Consider the following 17,279-nt stretch of genomic DNA (forward strand, 5'->3'; position numbering starts at 1 on the left):
TAGTCCAATATGACTGGTGTCTTTATAGAAAAAGAAAATTTGGACATAGACATATACATGCACATAGAGAATACAGTGAGAAGATGGAGGTAATGACCAGGGTTATACTTCCGGAAGTCAAGAAAAACCAGAAAAATTGTCAGCAAAAAACTGGAAGCTAGGTAGGCGGCACGAAACTGATTCTCCCCGTTTTCAGAAAAAGAATCCTGTCAATAGTTTGACCTTGAACTTCCAGAGTCCAGAACTTTGAGATAATTTCCGTTTAATTCACCCCTCCATGTACTTTGTTAAGGCAGTCCCAGCAAATTAATACATTATCCATAAAAAAAAATCAGTTTAAATAGTGAAAATAAAATTATGGTCCATCATAAAGGAAATCAGTCCTGGGTGTTCATTGGAAGGACTGATGCTGAAGCTGAAACTCCAATACTTTGGCCACCTCATGTAAAGAGTTGACTCATTGGAAAAGACCCTAATGCTGGGAAGGATTGGAGGCAGGAGGAGAAGGGGAAGACAGAGGATGAGATGGCTGGACAGCATTACCAACTCGATGGACATGGGTTTGGGTAGACTTCGGGAGCTGGTGATGAACAGGGAGGCCTGGCATGCTGTGATTCATGGGGTCACAAAGAGTCGGACACGACTGAGTGACTGAATTGAACTGAACTTATACTAATGTCAAATACGGATGTGAGAGTTGGGCCATAAAGAAAATTAAGTACCAAAGAATTGATGCTTTTGACTGTGGTGTTGGAGAAGGCTCTTGAGAGTCCCTTGGACAGCAAGGAGATCAAATCAGTCAATCCTAAAGTAAATCAACCCTGAATATTCATTGAAAGAACTGATGCTGAAGCTCCACTACTTCGGCCACCTGATGCAAAAAGCCAACTCATTGGAAAGACTGAAGGCAGAAGGAGAAGAGGTGAAAGAGGATAAGATGGTTGGATGGCATCACCAATTCAATGGACATCAAGTTGGGCAAATTCCAGATGATGAGGGACATGGAGGCCTGGAGTGCTGCAGTTCATGGGGTCACAAAAAGTTGGACGCAACTTGGTAACTGAACAATAACAAGTAATGTTGCATTTTATCAACACTCCATTGAAAGTACGTTATTTTACTTCTACTTTATAAATAATGCTATAATAAACATGTAACTTTGTCCATATCGCATTTTCCTTTTTGTGATTATTTTCTTTGGTTATGTTCTAAAGAATGAGAATTCTATTTCAAAAGATTCAGATAAAAAAGTTTGAAGGACTCAACATTTTAAGCCTTGGAAACTTCTTGCAAATTGTTTTTCAGAGTTGTAACAGTTTACCTCTATCTCCTATGTGATGAGTGATTTCAACACCTCTCACCACCATTTGACAGTATCATTTCAAGTGCTGTCATACCAGCTGTTTTGGCAACACTTTTAGATTTATTTTTCGGGTGGGGGGGGGTGGAAGGGGTGGGGGGGGTGGGGGGTAACAAAGTATATTTATGTGGTCCTAATTTTTTCTGTCTCCTTGCTTTCCGGCAATCACCAGAGGAAACTAGTCACAGTGTCTTTGGACTACATTTTGCTTAATACATTTAATTGTAGAGAGTCCAATAGAAGAGAATTCAAAATGAGTGTGATCTTTCTTAGAATGCAAAAAGTGGTTCATATTAACTCCAACTTGCATGAATTAAATTTTATTTATTTGTATGCTGATTGTTGTAATGAGGAAAATGAAGACAACTTATAGGACAATATTCCTTTTTTGGCTTTTCTTATTATCTCCCATATTGTCCAAGAAATGAGCCTGGGCGTTGACTGATGTTTTTGAGTACGTCCTGGCTCAGAACTGTGACAGCCCACTCATGTGCGTGTCTGTCCCCTTACAAGTCTTCCCTGATGAAGGCGCCAGTTTTTCCTTTCAAAACGTAACACAGACCAAACCAAATCTCCCGCCGCCCCCTCCCCCAAGCTACTAGGCTTATGAACAAAACCTCTCTTCATTCTCTTTTCTTAATCTTAAGAAGTGCTGCTGAGCAAAGCTGACCGGCAGCGTTTTTGCAGCCCCCTCTGATCTAGTCTGCTATTCACCTACCTAACTCCCACCTGACGCAGATAGAGCCTGATTTGTGCCCTCCGCACCCGGAGCAAGAGTGAACCGTGCCTCCGCCCAGCAAGAGGGGATCCGTGAATCCAGCCCCTCCTGGATTTTTAAAAGGACACTGCGCTGATCGGTCTTTGCCAGGCGCCTCCGCAGAGTTTGGAGCCCATAAGAGAGCATCCCTCCCACTGGGCGTGCAGTACAGACAAGCTGAGTACACTTGGATTTTTGGCTGCCTTTTCTGCTAGGGTGGGTGGGGAAAGGTGCGTCCTCCAAGCGTTCACAATAGAATCTCCGACCCTCTGTCTCCTTCTTCTGTCTCCGTCTCTCCCTTCCTGGTCTGTCTCTCCACCTCCCCTTTCTCCCACCTTCCCCCCCACCCCCTTTCTCTCAAGATGTGGGAGCTCCCCTTCTTTTCCAGACCGGAGAGGGGCGCCTTTCCTGCTCCCTCTCCCCCATCACCCACCGATTTAAAAAAAAAAAAAAAAAAAAAAATGAGGGAAAAAAATCCTACCCGGGAGTAATAGCGAGTGGATCTGCTCGGCGCTGAATGAATGGAAGCTGCGGGGCGGGCCTGCGCGCACGGCCGCCCTGCCCACGATGAGGTCGCCCGGCGGCCTGTAGGGCCCTCGCCAGCCCCTCGCCCTCCTCCCGCCCAGGGTAGAAGCAGCCGCCGGCTTCTCGCCCGACGCCCAGGCCGCGGTGGCCGCGGGGAAGGTCGGAGAGAGGGTTGTTTCCTCCCGCCCCACACCCAGTCTCCGAGCCGGATATATAGAGTGTCACGTTTGGGAGCCAAAAGACGAGAGCAGCTTCCTTGAGACTGGAGCACTTCCCGGAGCCCCGGGGAAGGACTGAGATTTCGAGGTCCACTAGTTGAGCCCGCCCCGCGCCGGAGGAGCAGGTACTCGGGGTCGCAGCCCGGTCGCGCGAGCGCCCACGCCTCTGCCGGCGAGAGCTGGCCGGGCTGGCCCGCAGGCGGGAGGCGGCGGGGTCGAAAGCGAGGGCGGGGCGCCTTCGAGGCCCAGAGGAAGGGTGGGCGCAGGGTCGGCGGGAGATGGGGGATTTCCGTGGCTCTGCCCTGGAGCTGCCCTGGCAGTCCGCAGTCACCGCCAGCGGGTTAGGCGCGCCGGGCGCCGGCTTCACTGGCCGAGGCGGGGCGCGCGAGGGCGGGAAGGGCGCGACGGGAAGGGCACGGTTGGGTTAACGCTGGAGGCGCGCCGTGGCCGCAGGCCCATGGGGCAGAGGCACCTACCGGGTCTCGGGGAGGCCTCCTCGGCCCCCCGGGCTGTTCCTCTCTGCTCGCTAGACAGTCGGGGCGCGCTTCCCGACTCCGGGCCCTACCTTGGGCTGTGCCCGCAAGAGTCCCCCTACTCGGGCCTCGCCGCTTACCGACCCCTAGACTGCAATGGGCCTGGGCGGCGTCTCACCCCATCAGGTGTGTTCCACCTCTTCTTGCCGGGCCTGGGCATCTTGGAGAGAGCAGGTAAGCGGGTACCAGAAGATTACCACAGGTGCGGATGGGCTTGAGGGAAGGCTGCTATCACCCTTGGCGAGTACGATAACACGCGGGGCAATTCCGTTCAATTGAAAGACTAAATGATCACCTTCCTTCTAGAAACCCTAGAAAAGCATCCCACCTGCCAGCCTCCTACTCTTTCACCTCTTGGGATGGGTAGAATTATGAACACTTATTCTTCCATGGATGGACTTACTAGGTGTGAGCAACCAAGGTTCTTTCTGGATCTGCCGGAGCTTTGGCGGCCGGTTGAATTATGTATTGCCCCATTGTGACATGAACAGGGATGAGAGTGGGGACTGCAGAGTGACCTAAATCTCAAGTGAATCGTGTCTTCCTACTTGTTAAAGGCTGCATCAAGAAATGTTTGACATGCTGTGCAAATGGAAATGTGAGAATTATCTTGAGGTTTCAATTAACCCATCTCTCTGTATCCGTATTCATGACTTGGAGATTTGGCTGAGAAGCATATTTAATGGAAAAGGGCAAAGAGACTAAACATAGTTTTAAGTCAGCCACTCAAACGGAAGGAGCAGGTCTTAAAGCAAAATCCATTTTAAGGGCTATTTGTATGTGAATCTTCTAGGAGATGGGATCGGTTTTTACCAGCCAGACTCAAGACTCACAGCCTTTCTTCTGTTGTATTTCCCAGGGTACAGGTCTTTAGAGTACTCTTTTCCCTTTTCTGAGAGCATCTTCTACACCTGTTCTGTTAACAAATTCCTACCTTACTCCTATTTCTGAGTTATAGTTATCTATAAAATTGATATAAATCAGCATGAGTTGGTAAATCTTACAGTGAGACATTTCTCCTTAAAAGAGTGAGTGTAACATCTAATTGCAGAAGAGGGAGATGTTTCTGTTAAGGTGGTGAAAATAAACACAATACCTCATATTAGGGTCATGTTTGGGTATCACTTTGGGGTTTCTGAAGAAAGTCATCTTGAGCATCTCAACATCACCTTGAATGTCTCACCGTTTGCTTTACTATCGTCTGAAAATGCAATCATGTTACTTCTTTCTGGCAATATCTGGGCAGCCCTAAGAACTCTTTGTCTTTGTGTTAATACTTGAGTGCTTATGAAAATTTATGCATGAACAAACACAACCTCTGAAGGAACATTAGTGTACATTGGCACCAGCAGGCCGCCTCTGCCAGTCTCTTGTGACACTGTGTTTGGTCTCTTTGACAACATTCATTACTCTCGAAGAGGAATTCTTAATGCTTTATTTTCTTTTGTTAACAGAGCACTTCAGGATCTGATAAAACCTACAAAATATGAAAAATAAACTTATGTGTATTAGCACAGAATTTTATCTACAATTTCAAGAGCTCACAGCCTCTTGGATACCCAGTCACCCAGATAGAGGTTCAGAGACCTCAGGCTAGGCCAGCTCACAGGGTCCAGTACCTAGAAGGGCCCCGTACTTGGTTTAATGTTCTGCTGTCACTGTCAGCTGTCTTAAACAGGAGCTCCAAATTTTCGTCCTATACTAGACCCTGCAAATTCTGTAGCCAGTGCTGAGCACAGGTTGACAAGCCTATTCTGTTCCTTTCTGAATAACAGCACTGTCTCAGCAATCCTACCTGGTGGGTGAATTCTCTGATACAATCTGAAATTTAGCTGCCTCATGCTTCTGTCCCTAAGTCCTTCTACACCCAGTTTTCTCATTGATAAAGTAAACATAACAGACAACATCTACTACTGTAATCATCCTAACAGGTTGTTGTGAAAACATACAGGTAAAAAGAGCTAATAATTGTTGAACTGTCTACTTACCTTGAACAGTTGTATACTAATAAAGATAGTATTATTACAGACTTACTTTTCTACTCTGTGTTTCAGAAGTAGCTTGAGGAAATCTGGTTAAGTACATCAAAAGGGTTGCAGAACTATTATAAACATTATGTTTTGGTGGAAGAAGAAAATAAAACAAAGTAGCTATGATTTTCAGTATTTTAAGTATTCCTTAAAAATCATTATTTGAGCAAGATTGAAATTGGCAACTAAAAGTACAGAATACCTTTCTGGATCCAAAAGATACTTTTAGGATTAAATTGATATTTGGGGAAAGTTCATCCAAAATTGAACAATGAAAAACTGAGTCAATGATTTAAATTTTTTGAGAAGGTAATCCTTTCTGCCTCATTTAACTTTTAGATACTCATATTTTCAAAACCTTGAGCAAAGCACTCTTTTTAAATGTTCTGGGAGATACCTGGCCATGTAAAGTACACCTAGGCCCTTAAGAGGTTGTTTTCACTTCCTGTAGCACTGCGGGAGGAAGTGAGAAACCGACAAGTCCTCTGTCCCCACATTCCTCCGTTGGTTACTTCCCTCTGACCTCAGAACTTATCCTTACCACAGCTTTCATTCCCAGCATGATGGCAACACACTGAGGAAGAAATAGCCTGAAAGAAAACGGGTCCTTTCTGAAAGAAAGGAAATGGCAGCACACAGGGTTGAGAAAGAAAATAAACTGAAAGGAAATGGGTCATATTTCCATATTAAAGTCTTAAAGTTGAGGCATTAAAAGCAGGTGGATGGGGACTCTTTCTTTCATTCAGCTACTCTGTGCAGAGGCAGGCATGCTGTGAACTATAGAGTATTAAGTAACAAGTCCTGTACTCCATAGATTTATGACATCATTGGCAAGACAGCATGGTAAATATAAGTTGTTAATTAACACACCTGATAAGCTGTTACAAGTCAATATGAGATTAGGCACCAAATGAATGGTACAGAAAATAAATACAATAAGTTCCTAAGAAGAGAGAGAGTAAAGTAAACCAAACTGGTTGGTGAAGTTTAAGAGAAGAGTTACATGAGTTGGTCCTTAAAGTTTGCCTTCTGATAGAGATGAATGAACGAGCCTTTTGGATGATAAGTGTGCAAAAAATGGAAATCTGGAAGGGTGTAAAGTTTCACATAAGAAAAAGGCAGGAGATAAAAAGAACTTTCCACTGGCTAATTTTAATCATGTAATATGTAATTTTAAGGCCATCTGTGACCAGACACAAATGACAATTTTCCTGCATTTAGTGTGGAATAAAGCAAGATGTGTAAGATCTTTTGGATCTTACAGACAGTAAAAAATAAATATATAATAGCACATTGTTAGAAGTAGTATGGAGAAGAACAGGGGGCTGTGGAAAAAAAAAAAAACAAAAAAACGGGCTGATTCAGATTTGGTGCTCTGTGAAGGCAAAGAGTCGGACACGACTGAGTGCCTGAACTGAACTGAAGGTCTCTGAAAAGGAAAGATTTAAATTGATATTTGAAGGAGGCACAGGGATTCACGTGGCAAAAAAAAAAGAAGAAAAAAGGAGGTAAATGCAATTTAGGTAGAGGAAATAGCATGTAGGAAATCTGTAAAGAGAAGAAAAGCTTAGAAGTGTTCAAGGGATAAAAGGAAGGCATGTGTGTTGGATAAGGGAGTTTCTGAGAGGTTGGACATGAGTGTGTGTGAGAGTGTGTATGTGTGTGTGTGTGTGTGTGTGTGTGTGTGTGTGTATTGTGGGGGTGGGTAGGCAGGAGCCTGGTCATGCAGATCCTCACAGATTGTGAATTTTATTTTAATGAGAAGATTTTGAAGCCAGAGGGTAATTTACATTTTAAGGATACCTTTGTGGCTGCAATAAAGAGAATGGACTAGCAGGATCAAGAATGAAAAGTAGAATACAGTTAGGACACAGCCAGCGACTGTGCTGGCAGGGGAAATGGAGAGAAGTGGGCACACTTGAAGTGCATTTCGCAAGTCAGATTGATAGACCTTGGTGAAAGACTGGTGATGAGAGGTGGCAGAGGAAAGAAGTGTGAGAAGAAATTCCTTCAGTAGATACTGCTGAGTTTTTATAACTCAAAACTATTGTCCCTGAAGCATAGAATTTAGAGTTTTCACAGAAGAACTGAAAAGTGACATGGAAACTTATAACACTGCCTGGTACCTCTGAAAAATATGCCAGGCTGTTGGCAATGGGGTGAGAGAGAAGAAAATAATATGCTTTTCATATTATCCTTTGTAATATTGAGATTATTTATGAAATGTGCACACACTTTACAATTTTCTAAGAGGTTTCCTCCACAACAAATGTGACTCCTGCTTTTCTGACTTGAACACATGTATAGCATATGGGATAATCTAAAATGACAAAAACTCAGACAGAAAGGCTGATCCTTATGCAAGTGGTTGCTCTATAGCATAACTTACTCCCTTGCTTAGAAGCTTTCCATTCTTCCACCTTTGCTGTATCAATGTTTCCCAGAAATATAGTCTATGGATCATTAGTTTCTTGGGATGTTAATAATAGTCAAGTAAAGAAAAAGAAAAGCTTCCTGATCATGTAAGTGCAAGGAACAATTTAACCTAATTAAGCAGTTTTATTGCAAGAGTCCTTGGAGCCTTTAATACACTATTAATGCTCTTTAAGAATCATCAAGACAGAAGAGATATTTTATGCCACATTTCCTAAACTTATTTGACCTTGAAATGCTTTTTTTGGCAGAACATCTGACAGAGTCAGCATTAGCCTAACACGCTTTGGGAAATGCTGCCCTATATTAATAGATTAAACCTCTTAACATCCATAGCTTTCTATTAACCATCGACTTCTCTTACCTCTTTCATGCAACTTAGTTGGAAGAAAGCAGAAGACCAGAATTGAATTGACTCTGTTAATAAGCTCAAAATTGATGAAGAAAACAATTCCACTGTATGAATCAGTGATAAAATTATATTCACAAGCAAGATCTGCAGTGTGACTAAAAACAGTTTTTAAAAATTTAACTTCTCCTTTCCTGGCAAAGCTATGCAGGACCTCTCGAGGGTACATTCTGTCAAGTTTAGATGTATCCATGAGGAAGCTGATGCATCGACAGTGGGGAAGGGCCTCTCCTGTCCCATGGTAGGTCTGAGCCTTAGTTGATGTTTGTAGTATATCCCCTACAAGGTACGCAGTGTGAACACATAGGATGTCTGCAGGAACAGTGATTTTGCAGTGAATCTCATTCATCTTTGTTCCTGCTTCCCAGTGTATTTGCATGGTGGTGGGCTGGAGGCAGAAGTGCAATTTATGACAAAAGAATAACCAACAGAGCAGAACAGAAGAAACAAGTTCACATAGCTATGGACTCTGGCCAGGGCTTCATCCACTCAGTACTCTAGCCAAGGGGTCCGCAAACAGTGACCCGAGGGCCAATTTTGGCTCCTGCCTATTTTACTATATCTATTGAACTAAGAATTGTGTTTATATTTTTAAATGGTTTTTTAAAAAGCAAGAATAATGTTCCATGGCACATGAAAGATTTCATAAGTTCACATTTTAGTATCTATAAATGAAGTTTTATTGGAAATCAGCTGATGCCATGCACTAATTCATCCTATTATCCTATTGCAGCTGCTTTGGTGCTCCACATAATAAGTAGTTGTGATCCGCAAAGCCTAATATATTTACCATCAGACCCTTTACGTAAAACATTTGTCAGCCCCTACTCTAGGCTATTAACTCATTGGCCGTTGAAATTTTAATAGACTTCTTTTATATATTAGGGGGTAGTCAGTTCAGGCTGCTATAATAAAGTACTATAGAATGGGTTGCTTATAAACAACAACAAAAACCTATTTTTCTTAACAGTTCTGGAGGCTAGTGGTCCAAGATGAAGGCACCAGCAGATGTGATGTCTGGTGAGGACCACTTCCTGGTTCACAAATGTCCTTCTTTCCATTGTAACTTCACATGGTGGAACTTCACAAGGGAGTTCTTAGGAGTCTCTTTTATAAGGTCACTAGTCTCATTCACCAGAGTTCTCCCTTCGAGACCTAATGACTTCCCAGAGACCCCACCTTCAAATACCATAAGGTTAGAGACTAGATTTCAACATACACATTTTTGAAGGATTCAAACATTTCAGTCTGTGTCAAAGCTAGAAATACAAATAGATACATTGATGGACTAGAAGCTCCTCAAACATTATTGTCATTGGAGTCATGACAATGTCATTTATTGTGGATGACTAGTATAGCTAGTCATTGGAAAAGGTCCTGATTCTGGGAAAGATTGAAGCAAAAGAAGAGGGCAGCAGAGGTGGAGATGGTTAGATAGCATTACTGACTCAATAGACATGAATTTGAGCAAACTCTGGGAGATAGTGAAAGACAGGGAAGCATGGCATGCTGCAGTTCATGGGGTCACAAAGAATCGGACACAACTTAGCAACTGAACAACAACAGTATAGTTAATGTTACCTGCCAATGTAAAGACCAGAAGATAGTTTTGAGGTGATAGCTTTTGAAAGTTACTCAGACATTTGAACTCAATGTAAAGGATGGACTGTTAGATAAACATACCCAGGGTCCAAGAAGTTTAGGGGGTAATTAACCCCAGTATTACTTAGTTGTTGAAGTCTGCTGCCGCTAAGCATGGGTTTCCTGTGAGTAGTCACCTTTGATTTTTATTTCAGTAAAGCAAATTTGTATTTTATTAATGCATCCTTTTTGTGAAGAGTGATGGTTTAAGGGTGACAGTCTTAAGTTTGGGATGACAACTATACCTTTCGTTATCCCTACCCCACACCTATTGAGTCAGGATTTTTGGTACAAGACTCCCCGTTCCTTCATCCATAACCAGCACAGCACAGGTACAAATGTGAGAACAGCTGGTCCAGTTGCTTCTGTGGGAGTTAGCAGATGGAGATGGAGGCTTGTACTTAGGTCTGTCACTGTGGTCACAGTCTATCCAGAATCAATCAAATAGGATGAAATACGGGGCTTCTTGCCAGCCACATTCATCAGGGTACTTTGCATGACTAATTCAGAGACCTGTCTTTAAAAAAAGTTTTGGTTTCAGGTGAGATCTTCATTCAACAGCCAATTTTCCCACTTAAGTCAACACTGAATCAAAGCAAAAAAAATTATATATTTCTTTGTGTAACCAACAATGTGATTAAGTAGACAGTGAAAAACATCATCTTGCGTTAATTGACAGACACTAAGAATAGCATATATCTATTGTTTTAGTCATGGTTTATTTTAAAACTCCTAGATAATTCTTTATCCTTTACCTCTGAAGTCCAGCAAAAGCCCTTTCTATCAGCAGCTGGCAATGCATCTCCTCTGGCTTTTGAACATGCTTTCTAATGCATTTTAACTTCCCAAGCTCCTCCAGAGATGACCCCCAGTTGTTGAAGTACACACTTGAGGGAAGGACAAGAAGCTCTGCCTTGTGAATCTGTGTAGAAAAGGCAAAACTCTGACCTCTCCTATCCACTTACCCACCCATCCACCTCAGTGAAGATGCTGGGTCAGTAACATTCACTGGTGAATAACAGGATGACCACAGGAGGCCAGAATAATATTTTCTGAGCCAAGAAATGAGAAAAAGTCATTGTGAAAATGCTCCACTGTTGGTCCTTTAATGGACCGGAACCTGGTGGTCTGGAGTCGATGATGAGAAAGTGAAAGGAGAGGCTAATATTCCCTGGGTTATGCAGCCAGCTTTCACGCTCCAGGGAATCAGCCAGAAATAGAATATATATATATATAGAGAGAGAGAGAGCGAGAGAGAGAGAGAGAGAGAGAAAGACACGGGGACCCAAGCTCTGATGGAGCAAAGGTGTTTTAATCAACATAGTGTAGGCATATATACTGTCTTACAAGGTAGTTATTCTCAGCAAAGATAAAGATTAAAATTCCAGACTTACAAAACATAAGGCGATCCCTATTAAAGAGAGAGAGTTGTAAACAATCACTTTTTACCATAAGGTTCATAAGAAGGAAGAGAGTACTTATCACCGTATTGAAAAACTAATGAAGGACATGCCTGGATTCCTCAGACCTGGGAAAGGTGTGCCTCTCCTCTTAATTCCTGAATATTCAGGAATTAATAAGGACCAGAGGATTCCTGACAGATCCAAAACAGCACACAGGAAGCCTCCTGTTTAATGCTTCCTGACAATTCTCCCTCTTTTATTATATTTGTAAGAAAGGTCCTGACCAAATGAGTTTGGTTAGTATTAACCAACCTTATAGAAAGGCAATGATAAACAACAAATACAATTATCAAGACAATCACCAAAGTTACAGTTCCAGACCTGATGCTGTGGGTAACACTTTGAAACCATTTTCGTGGGTCTAGCCCAGATAATTTGTTCAGCTAAAGTTTCTAAATTAGTGGAAGAGGACAGACGTTTAGAAAAAGTTTTAAAGATTTCTTTTTGTAGTAATTGTACATTTAGAGAGGCATTATCAAGTAAATGAAATTTGATTTGTTCCCAGTTGTAGGTAATATGACTGAAATGAACAGGAGTGACACAAAATTGGCAATTAATACAAGTTACAGAACGTAAAGTCTTATTAAAATTGTAAATTTCCTATGGCTATAACAAAAGGAAGTGGGACACAGGCCTGCATAAAATATGACTGATTACAGCGAAAGAAATAGTTACTGTGACCACGACTGGTCCCTGTGAAATGTCCAGTCTAAGTCCCAAGTTCTTCGGTGCTGGCAGCAAGTTTCCGTATGTCTGTATGTCCCATTGTTTAGGCCAACTCTGTTTATCGAGGACAATTCGAGGAGGAGGGGGCGCCATTCCACCGTCAAGCCAGCCAAGAAGTCCTTTGTCACGGTAATGCTTCAACATAGTGTTAGTAACCTTTTACATAATGTTTTTTGTTCTTTCCCTAAAGTTTCAGTAGTAAACATGGTTCACAGACAGAGAAAGGGCAGCAATGTCTGAAAGTCTTCTTTTGGAGGCAGGACGAAAGCTCAAGCTTGTGGGCTGACATTTATGCATAATTTTCCTGGGCCCAGGCACAGAGGAAGGCCTAAAGAAATGTTAATTAGTTTTCCTTCCTCCCCAGGGTGTGAGGGTTCCAGCGAGGGGGCATATGGGTGGAGTCATTGGTTGATACGATCAGTCTTTTCTTCATCCATTTTATAACATGTAATAAAGGGGAGTTGGGTAAGAAAGCCGAGTTAAGTTTGGGAGACACAAGCTAGCAGGAAAATGTATTCAGGACTCCAAGGCCTTCCCTGTTGAGAGACCAAATTTTCTGCTTTATTAGTAAGGGTTTTTATCTGTCCCCAAGAAGGGAGTTCATAGGGTTGATGCTGCCGAGGGCAGTGCTTTTTGGCGATCTTTAGAGGCACCATGGCCCGTGTTGGAATTTTTTCCTCCTGGGGTTCTTGGTGTTTCGTCTCCATTTTGAATGCTGGGGGCCGCCTTGAGTCAGATTTTCCAAGGGAAAAGTTTGTTGGATCCATCTGGGGAAATACAAGCATATCCCTTTCCCCGTAAGGTTAATTTCCCAAATTTCTATTGTTTACTGAACCCGTCCTGGTACCAAATGGGCAGAGGAAGAGAAGTGTCCTTCAATTCCTTGAAATGTCTTTCTGCTCTTGTTAAAATATTTCCCTGTCGTAGGTTTAAAAATTTTAAAACAAATAAAGCTGTATTAACAATAGTTATAGGTTTAGAAAATATCTTATGTTGGAATCTAGTGAAGTCTGCTTTAGATAAGGAAGACCTGTATAGTACCTGTAGTGTACCTGTATATTCCCCCTTCTTTAATTTTTTTATTTGTAACTTTAGTGTGTGATGTGTTTGTTCGACTATGTCTTGGGTCTGTGGGTTATAAGGAATACCTGTAATATGTTTAATAGAAAAAGATTGTAAAAATTGTTTAAAGTGTCTAGAAATATAGGCAGGGCCATTGTCTGTTTTAATAGAACTAGGAGTTTGTGGTGGAGGTTTCTATATTTTTTAATATAAAAACTGAATATATAGAGTCAGAGACTATATTAATGGGGTAAGGATGTAGGCAAATAACTTGAAAAAGAGCATATAATTCATTTTATTGAGCAGAATGAAATTTAGTGTAAAAGACTCTATATTTTTTAAGAGACCAGAATGAAGCTTTGGCGTTTTTAGTCCCATCTATATAAAAGAAATGCGAGAAATAACAAATTTTTTAGAAATTTGGAAATCAATAGAAGTTTGTAATGTGTTCTCAAATTGAGATTTATTTGTAATAAAGTTTTATTAAAGTATAAAGTATAAAGAGAAAGCTTCTGACATAGGCATCAGAAGGGGGCAGAAAGAGTGTCCCCCTGCTAGTCTTAAGCCAGGTGTCATGTAACTACTAGCAGTCTGCTAATTAGAGAAAGGAAATGTCTCAAAACTGAAGAGAATAGCACCAGGCCCCTCACCCACAACATGCATTTTGAGATAACCTTGGTACCAGGTGAGTTGTCCGGGGCCACAAAATGGTTGACATGAATCTTGAAGAAAGGTAGGTTTCCAAGCAAATGCAGTTTTATTTACATAGCTTAAGAGAACATTTGCAGGAGTAAAACACACCGTTTGTCAAGTTGGTTCTGAGTCTTATGCAGAATCGACTTGAATAAAGAATCTAGGATAAATACATAGTTCATTAACATAGCTTAAGACAAATATTTCCATAAGAAAAATGCATTGGTTAACTCAGTGCTTGAGAACAGTTAACTTCAAGTGAAACCAGGTGTCATTATGGCAACACAGTATTTTAAGAGAAACCTCCTTTTAATTTTGTATAGAGAAGGAAAAAAAAAAGAAATATCACTAGTTTGTTTTCTCCTGCCGCTTAAGAGAGAGAAAAATGTCTGACACTTGCAGCCTATTTTCTCCATTTGGAGACCCCTGGCCTTCTTGCCTGTTAAGTTAAACTGGATTGGCCAAGTAAAAGACCGAAGGTTTGTGGGGGCGGGGGCCCAAAAAGTCCGGTAGGTATTCTAGAGGGGACTGCTTGAGGGTAAAGGAGAAAGTCATTTGGGGCTGGTATATCTACAGAAGCACTGCTGGATGTTGAGGGTTTAAGGGAAAAGATGGAATTTGTCCCTGGTTTTTGTTAAAGGGGACCTGGGTGGGGGGGTCTCCTGCTTGGAGTTTCCCGGAATAGGTTTCCCTTCAGTATCAAATTTAGATTTACAGTCTTTGGCCCAATGCATTTCTCTACGGAAGTGAGGGCAGATTTTTGGAGGCTTTTTATTAACTTTCTTAGGGCAGTCCCTTTTTAAATGGTTTTTATCATCACATGTAAAGCATCCTTCATTTTCCTTTTTAAAGCAAGCAGCCATTGTCTCAGCTAGCATTTGCATTTTTTAAGTTTCTGATCTTATATGGCAACAAGCCTTCAAATAATAAAAAATAGCCCCTGTCTCACGAATTGGGGCTACAGCCTTTTGACATTCCCGATTTGCATTATCATAAACAAGTAATTTTTTTCTTTTTAGTTGTCTTTTAGCTTTTTTCTTTTTCTTTTCAATTACAATATGGGCTTAAGAGAGTCGTTGCCAGAATCTTTAGGTTCTATCAAGGGAGAGACTTTGGGATATGTGCCCTCCGGCAGGGGAGGAGCACTTGGAGCAACCAGGACAGGGTTAGCAGGAACATTCTGAAATATCTTATGTTGTTCTAACTGGGCCTTTTGTGAGGCTTTATTGTCTAATTCATATTCATGTAATAAGTGTTCTGCCTGTTGCCAAATATCAAGAGGGCTAGAATTACCATGAAATGGCAGAATCAAAACTTCAGTGAGAGCCCACAGGGGCCAGAAATCTATCGGAATATTTTTTCCCTGTCTGATGGCTCATCCAACACTCTCTTTGACCTGATGCCAAATTTCTAAATCAAAACTACCTTCATCAGGGAACCAAGGGCTACATGCAACCACTGTCTAAAGGCAAGCCTTTATTCGCTGGTGTGAAACAAAAAATCCCTGAACTTTAAATAACTGATAAAGTAAAGTAGAAAAGTGAGGGGGCTTTCCAGCCGATTGACCCATGTCTTAGTACTTACCGGCCTCAATAGGCCCTCTGGGGTCATTCCGTCCAAATCCACGTGTACCAAGTCCCTGTTTCTGGGCTCCACTTGTTGGTCCTGTATTGGACTGGAACCTGGTGGTCCAGAGTCGATGATGAAAGAGTGAAAGAAAGAAAGAGGCTAATATTCCCTGGATTATGCAGCCAGCTTTTGCACTCCAGGGAATCAACCAGAAAGAGAGAGAGAGAGAGAACGAAAGAAAGAAAGACATGGGGACCCAAGCTCTGATGGAGCAAAGGTGTTTAAATCAACATGGTGTGGGCCTATATACTGTCTTACAAGGTAGTTATTCTCAGCAAAGATAAAGATTAAAATTCCAGACTTACAAAACATAAGGCGACCCCTATTAAAGAGAGAGAGTTGTAGACAATCACTTTTTACCATGAGGTTCATAAGAAGGAAGAGGGTACTTATCACCATATTGAAAAGCTAACGAAGGACATGCCTGGATTCCTCAAACCTGGGAAAGGTGTGCCTCTCCTCTTAATTCCTGAATATTCAGGAATTAATAAGGACCAGAGGATTCCTGACAGATCCAAAACAGCACACAGGAAGTCTCTTGTTAAGTGCTTCCTGACACTCCACATTTTAGATCATTTCAGAAAAATGGTGCTTTATTTATCATAGGTCAGTAAGAGGACACATTCCACAGAAGTCAGTGCAAGTTCCCAGTATTTTTGAAGGCAAGGTAGTTGGAAATAGGAAGACCATTAAAGTATGTGTCTGGTCCCAATATATTTAAAACCACTAAAGCACTTCAAACAGAGTTAGATTCTCCAATATTGTTGGGAAACTGGAATAATCTGCCCAGAAGAATTTGATAACCTGAACAAAAGAAGCTCTGTATAACAGTTCACTATGTGTACATGTATTAAAGTTTTTTCACTATTGTTTTCAAGAAAGAACATTTAATACTAAATAGTGTGTTGGTAATAGCATAATTTTATCCAATAATAAAGGCATTTTAGAGATAGATAATACTCATTTAATAAAAATGGAACTATTTGTCTAAAACTTAAGAGAAATTGTCCACTTAATTCCACATGAAACATAAATGTAAATAAGATACCCTGATAAATATTAATGAAATCAACTATGTCCATCTGTGTATTTTTAGTTCTATTATGTTGTAACTGTTGTCTCATTCAGAATTGACTCATTTCCATTGTGTTTTATTTACATGAGACCTTCAGGACACATCTGTTCTGAAGATAACTGTGTCTTCTGAATGATGGACTCTTATTCTGTCACCAAAATGCTTTGAGAACATTAAGATCTACTTACAAAACTTCTCCAAGCTGAGGGAGAGTTTGAAAGAGTTAATAGTTCTTGAACTGAGCAGTTTCCTTCTTTCTCAGTGACCTGGACTTGTCAAACCTCTCTCCTTGGTAGAATTTTGACATTGCTTCTTCGTTCTTTTCTTCTTACTATTTTGGTCCAGTCCCGCCTGAAGCAGTGATTATGCAAGTGCCACTGAGTGCACTGCTGATCACAGGATTGCACTTTAGGTAAATTTATATCTCAGTTTCTTTTAGAACAGTGAAACTTTCTCAAATTAGCCTTCCCCTGAACTCTTAGACATACTATATGTTAGCACATATGGCATCTAATCTACCATACATAATGGTGAGCAAACAGCTTTGCCTTAACTAACTCTATTCATATTCTAAGTTGTGGAATGTTCAAGTACCGTATCTATATTTGATCTAAATCTGTCATTTTATAATAAAGAACAAGGCAGTCCCAAAGACCTAAAGTGACTTGTCACATATCTATTTAATGAATAAGTGTAGAATATTATCCAGATCTTATAACTGCAAA

General features: G+C 41.3%; 1 protein-coding gene across 1 annotated transcript in view; it reads left to right on the forward strand.

The window, feature by feature from the left end:
- Positions 1-2,754: 2,754 nt before the first annotated feature.
- FAR2 (fatty acyl-CoA reductase 2) overlaps positions 2,755-17,279 on the forward strand; it is a 183,458-nt gene continuing 168,933 nt past the window's right edge. Inside the window, exon 1 of the mRNA XM_061125201.1 lies at positions 2,755-2,985. The gene's annotated coding sequence lies outside the window, so the exon portion shown is untranslated. The remainder of the gene's footprint in view (positions 2,986-17,279) is intronic.

The sequence above is a fragment of the Dama dama genome, chromosome 22 (assembly GCF_033118175.1).
Source record: "Dama dama isolate Ldn47 chromosome 22, ASM3311817v1, whole genome shotgun sequence".
Classification (NCBI taxonomy): Eukaryota; Metazoa; Chordata; class Mammalia; order Artiodactyla; family Cervidae; genus Dama; species Dama dama.